Genomic DNA, 19,871 nt, shown 5'->3' with positions numbered 1-19,871 from the left:
AACTCAATTAAAGCTGAAAAAAAAAATAAATAAATAAATAAATAAATAAAAGTCTGAGCCAGACTCCTGCACTGCTTTGGGCACCAACCAGGTGATGTGACCTGTTCGTTTTGCACATGTTTACTCTATATCACCATCTTCCATGAACTCCTCATCATAGCTCGCTTGATGTCAGCACTACAACTTTAAACCTCCAGGACTGAGCTACACAAAACTATCTCCCTTGTGGCGTTATTGAGCCTCATGTACTTTATTATAGCAATCGACTGATGCTTGTACAGAGTCCATTTTCAAAACACCAGCAAGACGTGGGAACTCTGGACTATTTTCACTGCTCCACAGCAAGAATTCCAGAAAACTGTGAATTTACCCAGTGGCACCTATCTAGAATCACCCACAGAAGCTACTGCTCTATTTCATTTATGATGTGGGGGACATGGAGCCATAATAAATATAAGTTTTTGTAGGAGGTTTGGAAAACCCATGGATGCATTCACAGAAATGATACTGGGCTTAACTCGCTCCTACCCTTTATAGTAAACTAAAAGAAATAAACAATTGCATCTTGCCAAAAAAATGGCATATTTTCTGGACAGTATCCTTCTCTCCTGCTGAATTCCTACATATTTTTGCTCAAACAGATGCAAAGAACCAGGTAGCTAAGAAGGGTAATGTTGTCATTTGGAATAAAGTTATTGCTTTTTATTTTTAAACAAGAAATTATGATCTCTACATTATTATCAAACATAAATTATTCTTCGAGATTAGTAGAAATTCATTTGGGTAGGGTACTGAGATCTTTTATTAAAAACTATGGTAACTGAACTAATAAAACTGGGGTTATTATGAAAATGTGGTGTAAGCACATCTGCAAACAAATGAGGTACAAGAAAATATGGCTGCAGAATTTTGGTGTATAGGGTTGGACACATAACATATAACCTGGTGGATTTCAAACTCTCCCATTATGCCAGGCAGGTCTGCTCCTGCGGTTCCTAGAGCATTTACATCTTATAGATACTACCATTCTACTAAAATTTTTACTTGAAGGAAATATCCTTACAAAAACTTACATAGATAAATAATACAGAAATAAAGAAATTGAAGAATAGAGAGAAAGAATGATAATATATATGAAACCAATTGTTTTACCCTTAATTTAAACATTTCCCTGACCAGCAAATCCATCTTAGTTTATGATAGTGTGTTGTACATAGTTAGGAAGGTAGGTTGAGTTTGTTTTCTTGATAGAACTCTTGCTATTGGAAGCATAATTCATGTTACTCTCAGTGTTTAATTTATTCTCACAGAAAGAATTCGAGTTGGATTATAAGCCCATTTTGCAAATGGAAACAGGTTCAGCAAAGTTGATAAACGAGCTCAGAGTCAGCAAACTTGAAAGATAGAAGTGATTTTCAAATGAACTCAGATATGACTGAATTAAAAGTCCATACTTTGCCTCAATAAATGTCCATGTGGCCTATAGCATGGTATTGACAAAAGCAAAATGTAGATATATTCATTTTAGTAATAACACGCAGAAACACATGAAAATTCCATTCCCTATGGCAACTCCCATGAATCAAACAAAGGAGATCTTTTATTTAAACTTGGAAATGAAACTTTCCAAATTTTTAATACTATAAAATTCTATGTAGTGGCTGGGGTTGTAGTTCAGTGGTGCAATGCTTGCCCAGCAACTGGGACGCCCTGGGTTTGATTCTCAGTACCAAAAACGAAACGTGAAAAAAAATCAGACCCCAAAAAAGCCCCTTAAAATAAATTCTATGCAAGCCCCTACTTTAAAAGTCCTTGTCTCATTCCTTGGCTTTAAAAAGAATTTTTAATCACAGCTTTTATAACAAAAGATATAATATTAAACCTTGTCTACAAAGTATTTCAAATTATGCATGTTTGTGGAATACAAGAAATGTTGAAAATTAATAATCATAATTTTATTCTCCAAATATGCATATTGTGATAAAGTTTATTGCAAAGCAGTCCACGACATAATGCTATTTCTTTTAAACCAAATCTGAATTTTTACATGCTCACATTCTCATATCCCAATTTATTATTCAAGAAGTATACCAATTTTCCAAATTTACTTTCCAAATGAGACTTCATAAGTAAATTAACTACATTTCTTCTATAATATGATCAATTCCATTTCAAAAGACGTTGTGGTTGAAGAGTTCGCCAAAAATCCCTAGGAGCATGGTATAGTGGAGCATTAGAAAGTCCCCTGATATACTCATGGGACTTGAAGTGGGGCTGTTAGAAGGTGACTGGATTATGAGGATGTTATAGCTGATTCCCTGTTTGGAGATGAGGCCTGGGAGGAAGTGGTGCATTGGGGCAGGACCCGGAAGGGAGCAGGACCTGAAATGATCCTTCCCAGGATCTTCCCTTCCCTCTGTGCCTGTTGGACTCCAGGACATGAGCTGCTTTCCTCTGTGACAGACGTTTCCACTATGTTGTTTCTGTGTTTGCGCCTTCCAATCATGGACTGAGACTTCTGAAATCATGAATCAAATAAACCTCTGCTCCTTTAACTTGTGGGTGTCAGGTATTGTGTCCCCGTGACAAGGAAAGTGACGAACAGAAGAATGAGAGATCTAATCTGAAACTGGTTTCATGCTGTTACCAGAAATATTATGAACAAATATCTCAGATAAAGGCAGCAAATAAAAAAATATAGTCATGAAAATAGCAACTATATTTTAATTAAAAAATAGGAAACGTAGAATTTGACAGAAGTTGTAAGTTCAAATCCCAGTTATGTCATTTACCAAGAAATTTATCAAGTAACTCAATTTCTGTCATTTTTACTTTTGTATCTGTAGAATGATAATGTTTATCTCCTATAGTAATTATCCGTGTTAAATAAAATTTCATACAAAACATTAAGATATATATAGAATGTTATATAAATAAAATGTGCAATTATTAATAGTCACTTTTGAAATTTTCAGATTAAAATGGCCTAACCCAGTTGCCTACTTTTGCCAGCCCAAGTACACATGGGCATTTGCAGTAGAAGGCAGAGGCGTTGGCTGGCTGTTGCCTGTGTCAAAAATGAAGGTGAAAAGTGAATTGAGGCCAGCCAAGCAGGACATAATTGCACTCCTGGTTTTACCCTTAAACTCAAATGCCTCACAAAAATCTTTGTTGTTTTCCATTCAGAACTCCATTTCAATTCTTGTCCAAAATGACTACGTTAGAGAATTTATTTATCTTCTCTAATTTTGTTTCCCTGCCTCTACAATGGGTGCAGGAATGTTAACTATCCCAAAACATTAAATGAAATGTTATAAATGAGCTATTTAGAAAATACTTTGGATTAAGTTGTCATTCCAGGCTTTTCCAGCAAATCAATACATAAAGCAAAAACTAGATGACAGAAAGGAAGTAGCTTTGAGAAGAAAGAGAAAAGGATCATTGTGTGTCTACAGCATGGCAAGGAAGTGGGTGAGTGGAATGGTGATAAATCTTATAATCTTGGATGGATGTTGGATTTACTATGAGTTTGGTTGATTGTCTTCATAAAGATATAGTTTGTCGAGTAAAATAGTTTAGGAGTAAAAAGCTATTATTCCATCCAATCATGAGATGATAACAATTTGGACTGAAATAATATCTATATTATCTATATTATTTTTAATAATATCTATATTGTTGGAAGAAAACAGGCAGGTTGTAGAGCAGAAAGTGAGGTGCAAAAATAAAGAATAAAAGCTATTAGTGAAGAAAAAAATTAAGTCATAAAATTTTGCATCCCAGTTGTCAACAGAAGAATGTGCTTCTGGAACGAGAGAGGATTATGTTCTCTCAAGTCTTGCTAAGAAATAGAGTAAAATAAAGACAGGGAAGGGACTTTTCAACACTTGAAGATGGTCATTGAAAATTTAGAACAAAATGATTTTACAGAAATGTTGTCGATGAAAGATTTAATGAGGTAATGAAACAATTGGAGCAACGAAGTGAAAACTGTAACTATAGAAAATTATCCTGAGAAGGTTCTGGGCAAAATATCAGGAGTAAACAAAAGTAGGCCCAGATTCAAAGAGCTTTGGTTCTGTTTTTAGTTGTGTTCATACTATTACCATTTTTAATACTGGAAATACTAGGATTTCAGCGTTTTTTCTCTAGCATTATTTGTAATTTCTACTTAGCAAATGCACATTCTGACAATTTTTCACTTATTCACCTACTCCTAATCTTTTATTTCCAAGTTTTTATGATTTTAAGCCTTTTAAATGTGTAAATATTTCCTAGGATTTCCAGAGGTTGGGGCACGAATAAGAAGTACACATTTGTGTTCACAGTCTTGACTTGTTCCTGTATCTGTACTTATTAAAACATGGGAATAAAGATGCCAGCAGTGGCTAGAGCCCAGAGCATCTGAATTTATTTATCTAGAGAAAGGCTGACTCAAAACATTACATTCAACACTTTTCTCTGCCCATTTCAACTATTTAGTAATCTCAGTATTGGCTTAGATGTTGACTTCTCATTGATCTATCCTTTGTATGTCCAAAGACTTATATGTCTGAATAACTCAGTAATGGGGATCAGACTGTGTTTTCAATTCAACATGACCCTTCTATGTACCTGCTTTTCAGCCTCCTGCAGCTCCAAAATATATTTTCACTGCACACTTGACATGGCATTTCAGTACCGCATCCTATTCCTTCAGTGACACACTAAGGACATAACAAAATCACCTGAGAAATATTTCTTTACAAAAAGTTTTACCTGAGCTTAATCATGATGAAACAGTCAGCCAAGTCCAAATTGACATTTTGTAAAACAACTCATTTGTACTCCACAAAGATTGTTAATACCATATTGATATAATATAACAAGGCAGAAGAATGATGTACTCTGGGCTGACTGTGCTGAAAGAGATGACAATGAAATACAAGGTGCAGTCACTAAGTGTATCTGGAAAACTTTTTAAAAGTAGTTCAAAAGGAAGCATTCAGCATTCAGATATTTGAATGTGTTCTGTATATTAGTAAACAATATGATACAATGCTAAATTTCCAGGGTAATTATATTGAGCATATGAAGTGTTCAAGTTTTTAGGCACTAAATCCTAAAAAAATGTAAATTATTTTGTATTTTTGTAACTTTTTCATAAATGATTTAGAAAGTACCAGTGGACAGACAAAGAAGGAACGAAGCAAAAGGGACAAACTTTTATATTTGTTGTTATTTGGGCAAATGTGTGCTTATATTTATAGAACAATTCTTGCAACCTTAGGATTTAGGGGATTTTCTAATCAAGACTAAATAAAATATGAACAATGAACACATACATAAACTACACTTATACTACTCCATATTTAGAACCATAATCTGAACATCAATCCTTACAGTAATCATTGTCTGATAATACTATAGAAAGTTTTGTTCAGTGGATTCCAATATCCTTGGGTGCATGAAACAAGAAACAGTCTTCTTTATCAAAATTCCAAGCTCTAGAAAGGAATGCCTGCACAAATCTAAGATTGCATAAATGTTCATTAATACAAAAACTAAAAGATTCTAAAAGAATTGATAGAGCCATTAAAAAACAGTTCTAAATTCTATGGTGGAACAGTCATAGCCTAGACAATTTTTTCAATTTCAAAATTTATGTCTTTGACCACATAGAACAGTAAAGGCTCTGAGAGAAAATGATCATCACTGCATTAGAAATAAAACAATCAGTGAGCAATTTATACCAGTTATCACTAGCTGCCCTTGGACATTTTTCAACAAACAACTGAACAAAACCTCTACTTAGAAATTAATACCATAGAAAATATATTTTAAACAAAACATCACATTTTAAATATTTTTAAAAAATCAAATTCATCATTTTAGCTCCAGAAAAATTAAGTCTTTTGTTTTATGAAAATATAACAATCCATGAAAATATATGATGCCAAAATATATAAGCCTTTCTGTTGACAGTAAATAAACTCCTGAGATTTAAAGGTTTGAAAAATTAGGTATCATTAATTTCTAATTTTTCTCTTTTGTAGCTTTAAAAGGACCATTTATACTAGTCCCATTCTCAGACTTTATAAAGAATCTTCTGTAGCATTTTTTTCTCAAAGAACCTTGTGGGAAGGTCGAGAGAAGTTTAGAACCATTCATTACTATTGGTTTCAATACATATCACCCCGGTCTTTATCCACATTTTAAGTTCTGAAAAATAATAAGACACAAATTTTATTCTTGAGCTTTCAACAGGCAATTTTTGTGTGATGCTCCCTTTAATGATACAACATGTAAAATAGTATGGAATTAATCAAAGTACTCCATGCATGAATGGCAGAAAAATAAAGGTATAAATGTACAGTGATTATCTGTGTGAAATCACAGATTTCATTTAGCCATTTTTCACAGAAATCCTCTTTACTCTCTTTGTAGTGTTTCATCTCCGCTCAGCAACAACACTCCCCCATACCACTCATCTTTCCAACCAGCAACTAACACTGAATAGAATAACAAGCTCATGTTTCTCTATCAGCAAAGGAAAATCAGAAAATATATTCTTTCTATAATGAAGAAATAGCGTTAAGTCTTATAAAGGAGATGATTCCTTTCTCATTTTGGTTAAATTTCATCACGGTGTTGTTATTTTCATTGAGCAACTTTATCTTTTAGACTCTATGTGTTTGTTGAGTGGCACTGAAGTATATTTTATTTTACCTTCCCACAAAACACAGGCTTAACTAAAGGTGTAAAAATAGGAGTGAGAAGACAACAGTTGTGGCTCTGCTTAAATACGGTACACTATTGTGAAAGTGGAACAGAAAATATGGCATATGAGAAAAACTTGGCTTAAAATACATTTCTGCAACAAAAATATTTAAGGTGATTTAGGGCTAATATCCAAGACAGAAAGGAAAAGTTCTGGCAACTTATGCTATCATATTTAAAATTTTTAAGACCATACATTGAATCATCAAAATTCCTCCCTTCCTCTCTTCTAGAATTCTTTCACATATTTAGGATGTCAAAATAATTATGTTTTAAATTATCTTTACTTCCTATTTTTATTCCATGTATGCTTTAACTATCAGTACTTTTTAAAAACTGCCACCTCACTTTTGACACTGAGATTAAATTGACTATTCTTAGTACTCACTAAACTTTTATTTATGTACCCCATAAAACTTTTTACTTATTTCTTATTTCAACCTTTCAATTCATGTTTCTTTTTATTTTGGTTTATGTTTCTGGACAAATGCAACTAACTTCAATAGATAACTTGAAAACTGTACTGTAGCTCAGACATTTTCACAGTTGCTGAAAACATCATCCATTTGAACTACTAAAACCTCCTTATTAATGTTTGATATTTTTTCTCACTCCTTAATCAGAGGTGTTTTATACTAAGCATATTAAGGCTGTTTGTATAATAGGACCCATAAATGTAAGAATGAAAATTTCAATTACCCAAATACCATTAAATAAACGTTTGTACAAAAGTACACAGAATACATTTATTCTCAAACTATATATCTGAATGTTTAGTGTATTTTAATTTCTCTTTAGAATATACCTATCAATAGTTTAAAGTTTTATTTCCTAAATAATAAACTGGAAATCTATGCAAACACAGTTTTTTTCTTTCAGATTGGTATACACAAAAAGGTATAAATAAATAAAATATAAATAAATTTGTACTTTCAAGGTAAATTGTGAAATTAAGTGCATAAATCTTTGGCTACAAATTTGTTCACATCTTGCTTTATTCAATTGCAGCATATAAGCTTTTTCTTGAAGAACTTGACCCCACATACAAACCCACATATAAAATTGCCAATGCTACAAAAGCTTGGAATTTAGACACAATATCACTTTACTGTTGTCACTATAGAACTACATGTCAAATTAGGTGCATATTCAAATTTTTAACATCTTTATGATTGCTATGGAAATCCCCAAACTTCTTTTGCATCTGTGAAACACTGCTATGGGAATCTCCAAACTGTGTTTCATCTGTGAAAAGAAAGGTTTTTGTCAGCACACTATGGTATATTATGAGTCCCTTTGGAGTATTGGATGTTACTGGAGCAAACACTGCTTAGAGCAATAGAAAAGTAGGCCATGTTGAGAACCAGTAAACTCATGAATTGCTCATTATGTTCACTAGTATACTATGTTCAATAATCAAAGTTTCATTCTGTGTTTAAACACTCAAAACCATGATATTACAATGACACAGGCTGTTTATTTTTCTGAGATATAGAATCTAGAAATGTAAGTTACATTTAAATCAAGAAAAATACCAAAAACTGTATACTTCTTGATTACTATTGACTTGACTCTGTGTTTGATATTTTTGGGAAAATTTCCAGTAATGTCTTTAGAATATATAAAAATTCAATGTAGACATAGAACTGTTGAGAGCAATCCAGTTTAATAGGAACTTCTATTAAAAAAAAAAAATCTGAGATGCCTACCTCCAAATGCTAGGAGTTCTTTGTCATGTTCACTACTCTTTTCAATTCTTTCTATCTTTCACTATTTTGTACTTTTTTTAAGAGTAGGAAAGATTTATTAAGGGAAAGAAAGTTTCTGTCTAAGAGAGAAAGAAGGGGGACCAGAAAGTGGGTTTCCCACTTACCCCACCTTTCGAAGGTTTTATACAGCAAGGCCACGTGGTGAGGCAGGTACAAAGTGGGACAAAATTATAAGACCCAATAGAAAATTACAAGGTGGGCATGCTGTGGGGCAAAACCGTGACTAACCAATAAGATTACAAGTACAGTAACCTAGGTAGTATTGATTAAATGGTGGTCAAATGGGGGAGCAAGTCATGTAGCAAGCCTACAAGGGTTTTTAGTAGGGGTAGGTCAGGGCTATTTCCTGAAAAGGCTGGGTTAAGACCTAGGCCCCTCTCCCAGAACCTATTTAGAATATCAATCACTGTTATTTATCCCCCAGGGGAAGCACAAAGGTATAGTAGTTTCTCTCCTCTTACAATTCTGGCCTTCAGTGAATGTGTCTTGATTGTCCTCCATGTTGTCTCCTTGGGGGTGGTCCTTTCTAACTGCCTACAACATATCTAATTAGCTTACCTATCTACAACATTCTCCCCTCTGAGGAAGTACTCCTAACTGCTATGAGGGAGCAAAGGGTGAAGACAACTCTGACTACGTCCAGCTAAAGAGGGCCATAGTTGTGATCAGCAGTCAGAGTTACTCTACACAGGGTCTATCTTAAAGGCCTTTGATAGGTACCAGGCATTGTCATCTTGATAGCTGCATAGCTTTTATGTCTGGAGAAGACAAGGTCAAAGAAACAGTTAAGAATGCATGGGCCAAATTATAAGGTCAGCAGGATTGCTATGAATATAGCCCAGAAAGAGGATAAGGAGAAGGTCCAGGGAACTTCAGAATCCAACATAGAAGTCATATTGTATAGTTTAGTAGTTATGAGCTGTTTACAAGGTTGATCCAGGGATCCCAGTAAAAGAAGTCACTTTTATCATTGCTTCCATTTGTATGACTGCTTAGAGTTTGGCAGCCTTTAGGCAAGAATAAACAAAGCTTTGAAGAAATTAGAGTATGCATAATCAAAGCATGAGCACATCAGAATGAAAGGGCAGGTTGGGGAGAGAGTCACACTTACATACTGAAATAGTAAGTAATTATAGCTTGTTGGCTTTTAGATCCTTTCATTGATAGAAGTCATCTATAAGTCTGACACTTTGTCATAAGTCTCTCTAGTTTTATCTGTATGATAAGAGACAATTTGAAGAACAAATTTCACTAAGAAATACATAACTCTAACTTAGCTCTTATAGATTTTACCATTGTTTTTTTCCTAATGATTCATATCAGTGGTCAGCTACTGGTAGAGCTGGAAATGGACAAAATGGGTCAGTGACTGGAGCCCCTTTTTATATCTAGTCTTATTATTAGGGCATTATTTTATGCCTCTTTTGGTTATTCTTTTCTGCTGGGTGTTTAAGACCAAGTTAAAGTGAGACCTGTGTCAATCAACATGAAACTCTTGCTACCTATCAAGGTCAGTTAAGTCTCTTCAGGCATTGCTTTGAAACCATGTACAGAGCCTATCAAAGAGGCTCTTCTGTCAGTGTCAGCCATCAGCATGGGTCATGGCCTTACTTGATCATGTTCTGTTCAGTGAAAGAGTGGGAGACTTTTCCCTCTTGGTGACCCTCCTTTGGCAAACAGTACATTTGTCTTCTGGAGTCCAGCAATCTCCCTTCTCAGGAGGTTGAGTGACTTACAAAAGATGTAGAATTCTGTAGAAAAGGTTCCCTCATGTCCTGGATTCATTGTTGACCGACCTTGAGGAGCTAGGGCTGAAATACTGGCTATCCTCCTAGCCCAGTTACCTTTCCAGTTTTGGTCTCCAAACTTTAGCTGTTGAACACCCAGAAGAGATCAGTGACATTAGTAGCACAGTAGGAACAGTGAGCTTAATAATTATAATTTTGACTGGATATTAAGCACTTTGAAATATAAAGCACAGTTAGGGGTCTGCTATTTTTTATCAAACGTGGCTGTTTTAGCAGTTGAATTGAATCCCTGCAAAATGTTAACAAACAACAGTTACACATTATATAGAAAAACATAAGGTCAAGAGCCACACATAGTATTTTTGTATGACAAACATGATGCTTTCAGTTAAACACCTTCATCTGATCACGACGTTAAATGACATAAACAAAACTCTTATTTGTTATCCTTTATTAGGATGCCATCTGAAGAGAACATATATTGTCCTATAAATGTATCTTAGGAGTTAATAATGTCTAACCTTTAATTTTAGTTGTGACACCGTTTTGACTATTTGGTGACTGAGCATCTCTAAACGTGGTGACACATATAACATACATCACATAATTTTTTAAGAAAACTATTATTTAACTGGCTATCTCATGCTGGCTATTTTGTACTTTTTAAAACCATAGCTGACAGCACAGAAAATTAAAATAGTAAGCTAAATCTTTTTCCACCTAAAACACCACACACACACACACACACACACACACACACACACCCCACATAGACACACACACTTCTAGTTTCAGTTCTAATATGTAGAAATTCTAAAAATAACTCTTCTCCTTATAAAAAAGCTAAAAATTTTTAAATCAAAGCCTTATCATAGACCAATGAAAGAAGTGAGTTCACAGAGGAAATTGCTATCCTAAAATCTTGAACACAGGGAGTCACAGATAAAAATCTTTTTATCTTATTAGAAATGGCTAAAAACACATGCTGGTAGGAACACATAACCAACAATCTTGATAAATTGCTATAAGCTGCTCATGAACTGTCATGTGAATGAGAATTATGAGAGACAAAGTCTTGGGATAGGGAACCCACAATTTTGTGAGATCTACATTAAAGAGTTCATTAGAAGCTCCAAATAGTGAGTCAGGAGAATTCTAAATGGCTCTAAATGTCAGGTGTGATATTAATTCACCACTATTCTTTCTAGAATATCAGAGAAAACATTTCTTCAGTAATTCTTTGAGGCCAGCAGCACTGTATTAACAAGAATATATTTGACAGAGAAAAATTACCTAACAGTATATCCTACTTACGGATATAAAAATTTCAAACAAATATTATCAACCAGTTAGCAAGATCTATCCAACAATCCATAAAAATAATTGTACCCTGTAATCTAGTGAGGTTTATTTCAGGTTTACATGATTAGATCAAATTCAGCAAGCCAAAGAAAGAAAAATATCAACTGATCCTGGGAAAGCATTTGACAAAATCTAACATACTTTCATTATAAGAATGTTTAATAAATTGTAAATACAGGGAATATCATCAACTTGATGAGTAATATCTATAAAAATATTCCAAAAAATGACATATTTAGTGTTAAAAATCTAGTCCCTTTCCCTAGGACTATAACCATTGTAACTATATCCTCTTTTACCACTTTTGTTTATCATTTTATTAGGAGGTAGAATGATAAGATAGTAAAGTAAATAAAAGCTATACAGATTAAGAGGAAGAACTATACCATTTTTGTTAGGGGATAAAATGATTGTAAATGAAAAATATCTTCAAAAACATACCTTGCCAGACCTGTTGTACTCATATAATCTCAGCATGTTGGGAGGCTGAGGCACAAGGATAACAAGTTCTAGCACATCCTGTGCAACTTCATGACCCAGTAAAACCCTGTCACAAAATAAAAAATAAAAAAGGATAGAGATTAGCTCAGAGTGAATGTCTTCATTTAACTCCCTAGTTCACCCCCCCAAAACGAATCTTGGAAATAACATATGTCCACAGATAGTGTGGTCACAGTATAAATGTTCAGCATTAAAACTCAATTTTTTCTTATATAACAAAAATGAACATTTAGAATTGAGATTTGAAAGAACACTATTCTACATAAAATAGTATTTCAAAAATCAAAATTCATGTAGACCCACTAACACGTGCATAACTACAAAATTATGATTTGACAAATTAAAAATTTAATAACATTCAGAATTATATCATATTTATTTATTGAAAGATTCAATATTGTTACATCAATTCTTTACTTCTTTTTTTTTTTGCAGTACTAAACATTGAACCCAGGGCTTTTGCACTGAACTACATCCCCAGCCCTTTTTATATTTTTAGTTTGAGACAAGGTGAACACTAATTTGTCCAGGATGAGCATAAACTTGCAACTCTTTTGTCTCCCAGAGTACTGGAATTACAGGCTTGAACCACCACACCTGGCTGATTTTTTACAACTTAAACTATAGTTTTATTTGCTTTGTTTTGTTTCTCAAATCACCTTCTAATTGTCTTACATTAGTACATGCTTATAGTATATAATGATTACATTTATTGTGGAGACTTGACACGTACATAATAAAATAATACATCTTAATTTTTTTGTTTGATCCTCTACCTGTGCCTGCCTTCCCAACTCCTTCCAACTCTAGGGCCCATTTCCACCTACAAAATATCTAACTATAGATTTAATACAATCCTAATCAAACTCTTAGTTAATAATTTATAGATTTTAGAAAATCATTGCAGAAGCAGCATAGACCAATAAGGAGTGGAGCTATGTAGGCACCTCCACAGCACAACCCCAGCATCCCCACACATACCTCTGGCCTCCTTGTTGGGCTGGTACATGCATCAACATCTCACAGGCACAGGGGGTCATAGAGGCCATTGTACTGAGCTGTGGAAGATAGAGTACAAGTGAAGAACAGAAAGAAGGCTCCTTAATGAAAACTGAAGCCCACTGGAAAATTTAAGGGAATCTCTGCAATAAAGACACACCAGACCACAATGGTTGGGAAGTTGAAGGGATCATGACTTCCTATAAGAACCTGGAATATCCTCAGGGGAAGGACAGCTGGAACCTGCAGTAGAAACTTGCAGAGTTCAGCACTGAAGGAGGTCAGAGAGCTCAACATTGCAGCCAGGAATCAGCCTGAATCTCAGGGGTCTGCTGCTGGCTTGCTGTGACTAACTGACTTAGATCTGCACACTGCTGCCCATATTATCTATTGTGATGGCAGAGACATACCCTGAAGGAGACCCTTCATTTTAATTTTATTTTTAAAATTATTTTTTCTTTTCCTCTTATTTTTATTTTTTTATTTTTCCCAACCTTTTTAAATTCTTCCATTTTCTTCTTCTTTTGCTTTCTCTTTCCCTCATAATGTCTTCCTCTCCCACATTGTTCTTCATCTCCCTCTTTGTTCCTGACCTAATTCAGACTGCTTCTTTTTCTTTTCTTCTCTTTTTTTCCTCTCAATTGTCACTAGTTTCAAAGGAAAGTGAGTACATTTTCTAGCTTCCCTATTGCTGTTAGGTTGTTCTATTCTTATCCTTGTTCTTTCATTTTGTATTTCCCTCTTGTATTCAATAGTTTCCTGGAGTTTGTGTGATCTTCTTGTGTCTTCTGGGCTTACTTCTAACCTTCCCTTATCATTGTATCTGTCTATCCCTCTCTCCCCAACTTCTTCTAAATCCCCATACTGAAAGATAAAGTTGCTGTATTGAAGAGTTTATTGATTTGGGCTGGTCCTCAATTTTTATTTAATTCACAAGGTTATAGATGAGAGATTAACAACTACCACAAATTGTCGTTTTCTAAGCTGTACTTAATGGTAATACATTGCTGATGGTATTACTTGGGCTAAAGTGTTGTGATTTATCAAAGCAGTTGTCCTTTTTGGTATTATGAAAATGAGAGTGTCTCCAAGTCATTAGAGAATCAAAACATAAAGGCCAGTTATTTCTGGAGATCAAAGTGAAGTATTAACCCAAAAATTTAATGAAGGACAGTACCAAAAACAAAAATAGAAATAAGAAAACACCTAAGCAAGGCACAAACACAGAGTTCCAGCTCACCAAAGGCAAATTTTTTGGGAAATGAGGTGGAAAAGTCTGACAATCAACAACCAGGACACGCTAACCTGATAGCACAGGACATAATAATGAGATGAATGAGGCTCTAGAGACATTTAAAACAGAAATAATTTCAGAGATAACTATAGTGATAGTGAGCAGAATGAAAGACAATGTTAGATTCTCTAGAACAGAAACAGATTTTAAAAAATACATGAGATCAGGACCATGGTAGAAGCCATGAATGGCAGCATAGGAAAGAAGTGCAGACCATGAAGCCCCAACATAAGAAAAAAATGGAATCAAAGAAACAGATTCAAATAGACATCCAAAAGTTTAAAAAAAAAAGAAAAAAAAACTATAATGAAAGTATACACAACAGACTGACTCATTCTGAAGACAGAATATCACATATAGAAGACAGGATGGCAGTTGGTGACAATGAAATGAGAGAGCTCTTAAAAATAGTAAGGGTTCATGAGAAATCAATCCAACAGCTCCTATATGATGCACAGAATAATATAAGATTGATAGGAGTCCATGAAAAAGCAGGAAAAAGTACAAGTGACATAAAAAGAAACTGTTCACAGAATAAATGACAGACAAGTTCCCAAACAGAGCAAAAAAATTGGACACACAAATAAGTGAGGCATATAGGACTCCAACTAGTCATGATAAAAAAAATCTACACCTAGACATATAATAATTAAGATCCTGGAAACCCTACAGAAGAACAAAATACCACAAGCAGTTAAAGAACACAAACAAATCACATGCAAAGGAAAAATCACAAAATCACAAAATCACAGCAGATGTTTGAACACAAGCCATGAAGTTAAGGAGAGCTAGGAGTGAGGCACTTTATGCCCTAAAAGAAAACAACCTCCTACCTAGATTGATGTATTTGGCAAAATTATCTTTCAAAATTGACAGGGAAATAAGATACTTCCATGACAAAGAACACTTGAGAAACTTCATGAATATCAAACCAGCACTCCAAACAACCCAACCAATATCCTAGAAGACAATGAAGGTAAGAACTCCATGAGGCCCAAGAGAATAAATCCAGTAAGCAACACAAGAAATTACAGGGAGAGGGAAAATTAAAAAGAGCCAACAACAGGCCAATAAAATGAAAATGATAAGTCAATATATATCAATTATAACCATTAACGTTAATGGCCTCAATTCACCAACCCCACCCCAAAAAAAATCAACTGACAGAATGGATTAAGAGACAATATCCAACAATATGCTGTATACAAGAAATACACCTTGTTCAAAAAGAAACTCATAGACTGAAAGTAAAAGGATAGAATACAGTTCTCCACATGACTGGAACCCAGAACAAAGCATGAGTAGCCATTTTATTTGCAGACAAAGTTAATTTCTTCTTTTTTTTTTTTTTGAACTTGGGTCCTTGTACTTGCAAGGAAGGCCACCCAGACAAAGTAAATTTCAAACCAAGACTAATTAAGAGAGACAAAGCAGGTCACTATATCCTTGTAAAGGAAGCAATCCAAGAGGAAGAGATAAGTTATAAATTTATATGCACTAAATACTAATGCACCCAACTATACAAAACAAATATTAAGGGACATGAAAAACCAAATAAGCAGTAATACATTTGTAGTGGGGGAACCTAAATATCCCACTATCACAAATAGACAGATCATCTAGGCAAAAAAATCAACAATGAAATACTAGAACCGAACCAAGCTTTTTGAACAAATGGACTTAGTAGACATTTACAGATTGTCCCACCCAACAAAATCAGAATATACATTCTTTTCAGTTGCACAAGAGTCATTCTCAAAAATAGACCACATACTAGCTAATAGAACATGTTTAAGTAAATGCAAAAGAATTTAAGTTATTACACGTGCATTATCAGACCATAGTGCAATTAAATTGGAGATCAATAGTATAATAAACTACAAGAACTTCACAAACATATGGAAATTCAACAACATTTTCCTGAACAACCGATGGGTCACAGAGGAAATTAGAGAAGAAATTAGACAGTTTTTATAATACATAATTATGCCAATACAACATACAGGAATCTATGGGACACAATGAAAGCAGTTCTATGAGAGAAATTCATAGCAGTGAATGCCCACACTAGGAAAACAGAGTGAGCCCAAATAACGAACCTAATGCTGAATCTTCAGCTCCTAGGAAAAGAATAGCATGAGAAATCAAAAGCTTGTACAAGGGAGGTAATTATAAAGATCAAAGCAGAAATCTATCCAATGAAGACTAAGAGAATGACACACACACATAAAAAAATCAATGAATTGAAGAGCTGGTGTTTTAGAAGAATAAATAAAATTGATAAATGCTTAGCCAACCTTATCAAAAAAAAAGAAAGAGAAGAAAAGGCTCTAATTGATGCAATTAGGAATTAAAAAGGTGAAGTCATAAAAGATCCAGCAGAAATCCAAGGGATCACCAATGCCTACTTCAAGAACCTTTACTCTAACAAAATGGAAAACACAGAGGAAATGGACAGATTTCTCGATACATATGAATTACCAAAGTTGAACACTCAGATAAAAAATTCTCAACACACCAATTACAATCAGTGAAACTGAAAGTGTAATTAAAACTTTACCAACAAAGAAAAGCCCAGGTCCTGACGGCTTGCTTCACTGCTGAATTCTACAAAACATTTAGATAAGAACTATTTAAACTCTTTAAACTTTTCAATGAAATAAAAAGGGAAGCAATACTTTTAAATTCATTCCTGGAAGTAAGTGTTATTTTGATTTCAAAACCAGGAAAAGACCAAACCAAAAAAGAGAGCTAGAGGTCAATCTCCCCAATGAAGATAGATGCAAAAATCCTCAATAAGATACTGGCAAACAGAATACAGAAGGTCATCAAGAAGATCATACATTCTGACCAAGTCAGATTTATTCCAGGGATGCAAGGATGGTTCAACATACATAAATCAACAAATGTAATACACTATATTAACAGAGTCAAGGACAAAAAACCATATGATCATCTCAATAGATGCAGAAAAAGCATTTGACAAAATTCAGTACCCATTCATGAGTAAAACTCTGCAGAAAACTGGAATAGATGGTCTTTATCTCAATTTGATAAAGCCTATCTATCTATGAAAAACCAACAGCCAACATCATACTAAATGATCAAAAAACTGAAAACCTTCATGTTAAAATCAGGAACAAGACAAGGATGGCCCTTGTTACCACTCCTGTTCAATATAGTTCTGGAAACATTATCCACAGCAGTTGTACAGGAGAAAGAAATAAAAGGAATAGAGATAGGAAAGGAAGAATTTAAACTGTCATCATTTGCTGACAATATGATACTTTGCATAGAAGACCCAAAAAACTCTGCCAAAAGACTTCTAGACTTAATTGACAGATTTATTTAGTAGAGTTTTGGGATACAAAGCAACACTAAAAAATAAATAACCTTCTTGTAGAACAGTCAACAATTAATAGCTTTCTGTACAGAAATAACAGACTCACTGATAGAGAAATCACAGAATCAATCCACAACAGAGGAAAGATAGCCTCTTCAATAAATTGTGTTGGAAAAACTGGATGTCAACTTGCCAAAGATTAAAACTAGACCCATCTTTCCCCATACAATATACTAAAACCCAAGTGGATTAAAGATATAAATATTAAGATAGAAATACTAAACTTTCAGGAGGACAAGTTAGGTAGAAATTTTGAATATATCAGCATAGCAAAATACTTTATAAACAAATCCTCAGTTGCATGGGAACTAGCATAAAGAATCAATAACTGGGATGTCATCTTATTAAAAAGCTTCTGCATGTGCAAAAGAAACCACCAACAGAACTAGGAGACAACCTACAATGTGGGAAAAAATTTTTACCAACTGTTCCTGAGACAAAAGTCTACTATCTAGAATATATAAAGAACTAAAAAAAATCAAGCCCCCCCAAATATAAAGATCCAATTCAAAAAATTAGCATCTGAAATAAACAGACATTTCTCAGCCAAACAAGTAAAGCAGAAAATAAATATATGAAAATGTGTCCAACATCACTGGTCATTCAATAGATGCAGAATAAAACAATGCTGAGATTCCACCTCATCCTAGAAAGAATGGCTGCAATAAAGAAATAAAGCAATTAACAAGGCTGGCAGGGTTGTGGGGAGTAAAAAATTTGTTGGTGGGAATGCTGACTGGAGTAACCACTGTGGAAATCAATATGGAGACACCTCCAAAAACTAGGATTAGAGGTCCTATTTGACCCAGCTATCCCTCTGTTGGGTTTCTTTCCAAAAGAATTAAAAGAATCACACCACAGTGATATTTGAGCACCCATGTTTATCGTGGCACAGTTTATAATAGCTAAAATTTTGACACAGGCCAAGTGTCCATCAACTGGAGTCTGGATAAAGAAGATAAAGAAGATGTGGGTTTTTTTTTTAAATGGAGCTACAAAGAATGAGAAACTATAGTTATTTGTAGCTAAATGAATGCACATTGACCCCATATTATTAAGAGAAATAAATAGGACACACATGTTTAAACACTGAATAGTTTCTCTAGTGTGAAAAGCTAAAAGTATATATAAGGTTCAAATTGTATAACTGATAATGTAAAATAGGAAGAAATATGCTAATGGAGTAGGGGAAGTGGGAAGGGTAGGGGAAAGGAAAATAGGGAAAAGAAAAAATATGAGAAAAGGAAAAAATGGAAACAATTCTTTGTAAATACAGAAGGGTAGAGAGCCTGAAGGGAAGGCAGGAGTATGCAGAAAAATAAGAACCAATAGAAGCCATGTAAAGGTACAAGATCCTAGTGATGAATGTAACTGTACTGTATACCTAAAAAAGTTCCAATAAACTTAATGAAAAAAAAAAGAAAATCATTGTAAAAATGATGGAAGAAGAAAAATATATAAAAGATCTGGCACAATAATAAGAGCAAAATTGAAGAATATTTTCTGGTGTTATAACTCACCATAAATATACTGTATACAAGGGAGTATGGTATTGATGAAAGAAAAAAATAGGGATCTCAAGAAGAAAACTCATAAATATACTCAACTGGGCTTAGCAGAAAAAAATCAAGTCAATGGAGCAAGATCAGTCTTGTCAACATGGACATCCACATGCAAGAAAAAAGAAACCTAGACAAGACCTACCCTTTTTACTAAACTTAATTCAAACTGTACCTTCCTCCTAAATGAGAGAGTATAAGACATCTAGAAGACGATGTAACAGAAAACCTCAATGAGTAAGCTATGTGTGACAAAGAATTTTTAGATAAAACACTAAAAGTATCATTCATAAAGAAAAAAAGATAATTTGGCCTTTAATAAAATTTCAAAAATATGAAAGATACAGCTTAAGGAATCAAAATTCATTCTTGGGTTCAAACTCTAGTACTGCAAAAAGCCAAAATAGTTGCAATAACTCAACAGACCAATCCCTACACAGAAAACAAAAATCAATCAAAATCTATCAGAATTAGGAT

The sequence above is a fragment of the Fukomys damarensis genome, unplaced genomic scaffold, assembly GCF_012274545.1.
Source record: "Fukomys damarensis isolate Sample0158 unplaced genomic scaffold, DMR_v1.0_HiC HiC_scaffold_15, whole genome shotgun sequence".
NCBI lineage: Eukaryota > Metazoa > Chordata > Mammalia > Rodentia > Bathyergidae > Fukomys > Fukomys damarensis.
The sequence above is the reverse complement of the archived record's forward strand: the minus strand, read 5'-3'. Positions refer to the sequence as shown.